The following is a 6,854-nucleotide window of genomic DNA, read 5'->3' as shown; positions in this document are numbered from 1 at the left end:
GGACGGCCAGCTGACGAGCCGGCGGCGGGGGCACGGTGCTTGCCCAGACGTCCCGCTCTCCATCCGTGGCCTTGCTCGGGGGCACAAGCCCCTCGGACGTCCCCTCCCGTTGACCTCTGCCGCCCCTGGAAGCGCGGCCGGTCGCCAGCTGCCTCGCTGGCCAGGGACTTTCACACTAAGCTGCAGCCTATCAATAAGAGACAGAAACCTTAAACAGGCCCGGCTTTGAGAAGGGGCCAGTTCACGAGAGGAAGTGATTTTTCACAGCCCCAGCCAAAGGCTCAGCCTCGCGGCCGCCTGTTTAACCTGCCTGGATATCATTTCAACATGCAAGCAGCCGGTGAAACGGCCTTCTGTGCGCTCGCGGCGGACAAACCCCGAGTGTGTTCCTCCTCGCCCCCCTGCCCCGCAGAGCTGCTTCAAACTTCAGGAACAAGGCGGGCAGAGATGGCTTTTCCCACCGCTTGCAATGCTGTAGCGTGGCCCCCGCTCCCACCCCTCTCTCTGCCCCCGGCAGGTCAGGTGAGGCTGCCCTGAGTGCGGAGACGGATGCTGTTTGGGGTCCTGTTTCGCCTCCTCGGTAGCCTGGAGAGAGCAGGAAAGCACCCCCAGATCTGCTCCTTTCCTCTCCTTGCACTGCTCCTTGCCCCAGACCCAGACCCACTGCATCGGGTCTGCATTGGGCAGCCCATCCCCATGAGTGCAGACTCCCAATGCGCCGGACAAAGCAAAGTCCGGCTAGCCCTGACGAGCAGACAGCGAGGACGTGACTTACCCGGAGTCACTGGCGGCGAAGCCAAGATTTGAACCCAAGTCTGCCGCCTCCCACAGCGCTGCCTGAGCCCCGCGGCCATTCATCAAGGCGTCGACGCAGGAAGGGAGGCATTTTTTCCTGTGCGGAAAGGATTGCAGAATCAGCCGGGGACATCTTGATGGGGAGGTTGGGGGTGAGATTGCAAGAGAAAAGCCACAGCGTGTTTCTCTTTTGGCAGGACCGTGCTTCTCCCCGGCCTGGCTTCAGCAGCTGCATGAATGAATATTGCTCCTCTGCTTTGCGCGGCTGTCCTGGTACCTCCTGCTCATTTCGCAGGTCGTCTTGGCGCCTTCCATTTAGCCTCCGTTCTCGGGAAGCCGCATTTGCAAAGGTAGATCCCGACGGTCAGGCCAGCGCTGTTATCGGCCAGCTTTTGTAAGGGGGAGCAGATGTTAGGCAAGGTTGGGGGCCCAAAATGCACTCGATAGCCTCATCCTGCGGGTCCCAGTCCTCACTGCATGGGCAGCAAGGCTGAACGTGCAACCTGCAGGAAGCACCGCGCTTTCCTCAGCCTTGGTTTGAATTTCCCCGTACCCCGTGGTCCCGCGTCTGGAGATGTGGACCAGGGCATGCGTATGGCACTCGCTCAGATTTAGCAGGCCCAGGTCGCTAGTACATGTGAGCAGCGGGGAGGTGAAGGCTGTCTGAGCTACAGCAGCGTAAGTTTGGAAGAAGGGGTCGCTTGGTTGCGTCTGGGTCCAGGCAGTTGTGTCAGATTTCTCCTCGCACAATCACCCGCTGCTCCTGCAAGCAACTCCAGGCTGCAGGTCTCCCTAAAATGGGCTCTCAGCTCAGAAAGAGGACCTGCCTCTAACATAGAGGATGGAGGCCAGGAGCTGCCTGCCCCGGGAGGCACCGGAGCATCTTGCACAGCATCCATCCCAGGAGGGAGAGGGATTGTGGAGGATGCTCAGGAGCTGGGAGGCTCGGGTTGTGAGCAGAGCGTGACTGCCGAGCTGGCCAGATGATCCAGAGGTGCTTTCCTAGGACTACGGCAATGAAAAGCCCAGCGTGGGCTGTGTATCGGTGCCATTGGAGTCCAATCTGGCTTCATTGTGGACAGCATCTTTCAGCCAAGCTGCATCCCAAGATCTTTATGCAAGAAAAGACAATAGCATTGCTGTAGTAGCAAAGGTAGCAAGGTCGGGCAAAGGAGAAGGGATGTATCTGCAAAAGAGCAGGGGTCTGGACCAACATAAGTAGCAGACAGATGCCATACACCAGCATAGGGCTGTAGCTTAACTGCTAGAGGGAAACTTGGGTGGAAAATGAGGGGTAAAGTTATACTGGTGTGAGTGCTGTGCGTCTATCTGCTCCATGCAGAGTTACGGGCTCCTCTGCCCACTAGTGAAGATGAGTCACTGTAAAAGCACCGACCACAGCAGCTACCCTGGGAGAGTGGGTTGTGTGTCCACTCCAGACACCTGTACACCTTGCAGCAGTGCACTCAGTCATGCCAGCACGCACGTATTGTGCGTCCAGGCCTGGAGTCTGAGAGGCAGAGGATTGCAAGCAGGGTGATTGCAAAGAGCAGGGGCTTCCCACCAACCCCCCTCACCTCCTCTGCTTGGAGCTGAAACAGAAACGATGCCCGGGTGATACCACAGCTAAGAAATGAAATGCGCTGTAAAGAGGAAGTGGAAAAGAGCTGGGTTTCAGGTGCAAAAGAGCAAGCAAATGGGGCGGGTGGTGGTAAGCACATTCTTCTCTTAGAAAACCTCTGTGTTGCCACTGAATTCTCCATTTTCAATCACGCTAGGAGGGGTGGCTCCTGTTTTGTTTCCTGCAGCGAGGAGCGTGCACAGCTGCTTCGAGACGATTCCTTGCAAATAAAAAGCCCCAGTACCTGTACCAGAAAGACTTCATTGAAATGCCTGCTGCCATTGCATTAAACACAGCCAGCAGTTGCAGGGCTAAGTAAAGAGTGAGTTGCCTACGCTGGCTGTCATTGTGCAAAATGGCATGTGTAGGTCCCATTAGGAAATGCAGAACATCACCCTTAGAGGCACCGGCATCTACCAAGTAGATTGGCTTTGACACCAAAATGACCAAGGGCTGGATGGAGCCTGAGTGAGCATCCCTGTTGCAGCTCAGCATTGCATGGGTAGGTTGGAGAGTGCATCCCTAAAACAAGAGCAACTTAACCAGATGAGGCAGAGCCAGCAAGGAGCATTGGCTGTTGTGCACATGGGGAGTGAGGGGGGCAGCAATTCAGCAACCAGTCTGGGGTCAGAGAGAGGGGCTGAGCTGGAAATGAAACCCAGATCTCTAGGTCAGAGCCAGCCCCCCTCACTGCTGTGAGTGGGGCAGGCTCTCCATCCCAGGTCCTGTGCAATCACCTGTTTCCAGAAGCCCTGGGGATCTCCATGCTTCATACCTGTGTGCATTTTTCTCATGCGGACAATGGAGCAATCCAGGGTTTCCCCCTTCCTTTAATGGGGACAATTCCTCGTGCCACTGGCTTTGCTGTTGTAGCAGCAGGACCTTTGACTCGGGAAGCTCAGGGGTCATCGATGCTGGCACGCGGCAATAATGCAACAGCTCGCTCGGGCCCCGGCGATGCAAACGTTGCAGCTCTCCGGGATACGCAGCCGAGCCTTCCCTTCAAAAATGCCTCCTTTATGTGGCTGAATGAGCACGACTGTGATAATGTAACTAGCTCTGGCCAGGGTTATTTTATCTTGGCAAGGAGCCTTTGCAAATTTAAACAGCAGTAAACAGGCTTTACAGTTGTGGCTGGAGTCAGTATAAGTGGCGCATTGTTGTGAAAGTTAAACCCGGCAGGCCGAGGGACAGTGTGTTAACTTTGGCGTGCTCGCCGGGGGCAGGAGCGATACAGCTCTGGCCGTATCAGTCTGGGATTCATTTCGCTTAGTGGAGTGTGAAACCACAGAGGAATATGAGACTGTCAGCTGCTATTGGCAGCGGCTGGATTGATAGGCAGGTAGATAAACAGATGGATCAAAGAGCCAGGCAGTTGATAGCGAGGGGGGGACCGCCTCGGCGAATCCTCCCCCGGCCTCGCAGCCCATCCATTCTCCGCTCGCTGACAACCGAGTTACTGTGTCGTGAATGCCGTGGTCGGGCAAGGCTGATCTTTAAAGCAGGCTGAGCGCCGCTCGTGCTTTCCGACGCTGGCGGCATCTCCTGCTGCAGCAGCTGACAGCGTCTCGGACGTGCCCTGTATCACAGCTATGGGCATCAGCATGGGGCAGACAGGATTTCGGTCTAAAACAGTGTCGTCCTACCTGCAAGCCCCCTGACTTGCACCGTGCCAATGCCCCGTGCCCTTCCTCCGGGAGCCAGGCGCGATGTGAGGTCTCAGCCTTTTGGTGGCATGGTCCTCCGTTTGCTCTCGAAGGGGACAAGCTGGGAAAGATGCTTGAGGGCATTTCTCTTCCCCTCCGTGGTCTGGCAGGTGCCGGCGGGGGGGAGGCTGAGCTGGGATTCTCCGTGTGGGTTTTTATCCACACCCAGATTTGGGAAGTCACAGTGCTGCCACAGCATGCGCTCATCATCACGTGGGGGATGTACTTCAAGCCCTGGTTTCTGAGCCCAGCCCAGGTCTTGCTGCAGCATCCTGGGCATCCGAACCCCAAAACCTGCACGTAGGATGCCTGCCAATGGGTTTGGGAGGAGGGTCTAGGATGGAGGATGCTCACCGCTTGTAGTGCCCTCCCCTGCATTACGGGGCTCTTTGGGTTGCAGGCTCTGAAAAGGACCTTTTAAAAAGGCTATGCCAACCCCCCCTTGCTTCCAATAGGATTTAAAAAAAGGAAAAAACACCTGGGAAACAATCCCGTTGAAATCATTTGCTTCTACAAAACCTACATTAGGAGCCAAAATGAGTAGCTGGTTGCCTTTTAAAAAGGTGTTTTGTTCCCGTTCGATAGTCAGGGGCTTGCCGTGCCGGTCGGCAATTTCTTGACGTATTTGTAAGGATCTTGCTGAATGAAGACATGACTTGAGCCAGCAGGACAGAACAGGACAGGACAGGAGGTGGCCCTATAACTCTGAAAGGGCAATAGCTCTTGATGGCAGCAAGGAAAAAGGCAGTCGAGGGGGAAAGACTGCCAACCAAACCCTGCTTTTAGCTCCCAGTGATAGCAGCTGGTCTTCTTGCAATGTGGAAGCAAACAGACGTGCTGTGTTTTCACTGCCCACCAGCACAAAAGGGCCTGTAAAAGCTGAGAGAAGCCCAGAGCAAGGCAGAAGAGATGGTTTTTACCCATCTCTACTCAAATCAGAAGCCGTTCCTAAAGCCCAGCGCGCTGATGCACGGTGGCAAAGGCTGCCGTCGAAGCAATGCCCTCTCCTGGGCAGAGGCTTTAATTACAAGCAGAAGGAAAAGGGGCTGATGCCCACACCCTGGCGCGGCCAGTTGGCTGGTGGGTTGGCCAGCTGCGGGGTCGGCTGCCTTTCCCCACGTGGGGCTGTGCTTCCCAGGCTACATCCACGTTTGCAAACCAGCCGGATCCATCCCGTGCTGCCGGTCCGAGAGCCTGTCACAGGGCGATGCTGGGAGAGCGGCGTGCCGTGCAGGCGTACGTGGTCGATCCGCTGCGGAGCCTCCTTAAACCAGGAGGTGGGAGGGAGAGCAACCCTCCGCAGAAACCTGGTAAAAAGCAAAGGAATTGAATTGATACCTTCCGAAGCTGGGAGATGAGGGCCTCGTGCCTCGGGAAAGACAGGAGACGTCACATCCTGGCTCGAAACGCCCTGTTGTTTCAAGGCCTTTCCTTCCTAGGCTCATCCCAGGCATCTGCGGTGACCCCCAGACACATTTCCTGGTTGTGGGTCTGGTTATCATCTGCCACCTTCTTTGCCTATCTCTGACCACATCTCCGAGTGATGCGCTCCCTGGCTCCGGCGGTGACGATTGTGGTTTTCAAGGGCTGGGGAGGGGGTGGCAATGCTACCGAGCTCGCTAGCTCTGGTGAGTCCGAGATGTCTCTTGGAAGATTTGGGTCGCAGCTCCCAAGGTCCCATCCGCGTGGGCATGCTGTTATAAATCCAGTGAGTTTAAAACATAGGAATGTAGGACTGGGAGGAGCACCCTATTCATAGATTCATAGATGTTAGGGTCAGAAGGGACCTCAATATGTCATTGAGTTCGACCCCCTGCATAGGCAGGAAAGAGCGCTGGGTCTAGATGACCCCAGCTAGATGCCTGTCTAACCTCCTCTTGAAGACCCCCAGGGTAGGGGAGAGCACCACCTCCCTTGGGAGCCCGTTCCAGACCTTGGCCACTCGAACTGTGAAGAAGTTCTTCCTAATGTCCAGTCTAAATCTGCTCTCTGCTAGCTTGTGGCCATTATTTCTTGTAACCCCCGGGGGCGCCTTGGTGAATAAAACCTCACCAATTCCCTTCTGTGCCCCCGTGATGAACTTATAGGCAGCCACAAGGTCGCCTCTCAACCTTCTCTTGCAGAGGCTGAAAAGGTCCAGGTTCTCTAGTCTCTCCTCGTAGGGCTTGGTCTGCAGGCCCTTAACCATACGAGTGGCCCTTCTCTGGACCCTCTCCAGGTTATCCGCATCCCTCTTGAAGTGCGGCGCCCAGAATTGCACGCAGTACTCCAACTGTGGTCTGACCAGCGCCCGATAGAGGGGAAGTATCACCTCCTTGGACCTATTCGTCATGCATCTGCTAATGCACGATAAAGTGGCATTGGCTTTTCTGATGGCTTCGTCACACTGCCGACTCAGGTTCATCTTGGAGTCCACTAGGACTCCAAGATCCCTTTCCACTTCCGTGCCACCCAGCAGGTCATTCCCTAGGCTGTAGGTGTGCTGGACATTTTTCCTCCCTAGGTGCAGCACTTTGCATTTCTCCTTGTTGAACTGCATTCTGTTGTTTTCTGCCCACTTGTCCAACCTGTCCAGGTCTGCTTGCAGCTGTTCCCTGCCCTCCGGCGTGTCCACATCTCCCCATAGCTTTGTGTCATCTGCAAACTTGGACAGAGTACATTTCACTCCCTCGTCCAAGTCGCTGATGAAGACAATAAAGAGTATCGGTCCAAGGACCGAGCCCTGCAGGACC

The sequence above is a fragment of the Alligator sinensis genome, unplaced genomic scaffold, assembly GCF_000455745.1.
Source record: "Alligator sinensis unplaced genomic scaffold, ASM45574v1 scaffold255_1, whole genome shotgun sequence".
NCBI classification, from domain to species: domain Eukaryota; kingdom Metazoa; phylum Chordata; order Crocodylia; family Alligatoridae; genus Alligator; species Alligator sinensis.
The sequence above is the reverse complement of the archived record's forward strand: the minus strand, read 5'-3'. Positions refer to the sequence as shown.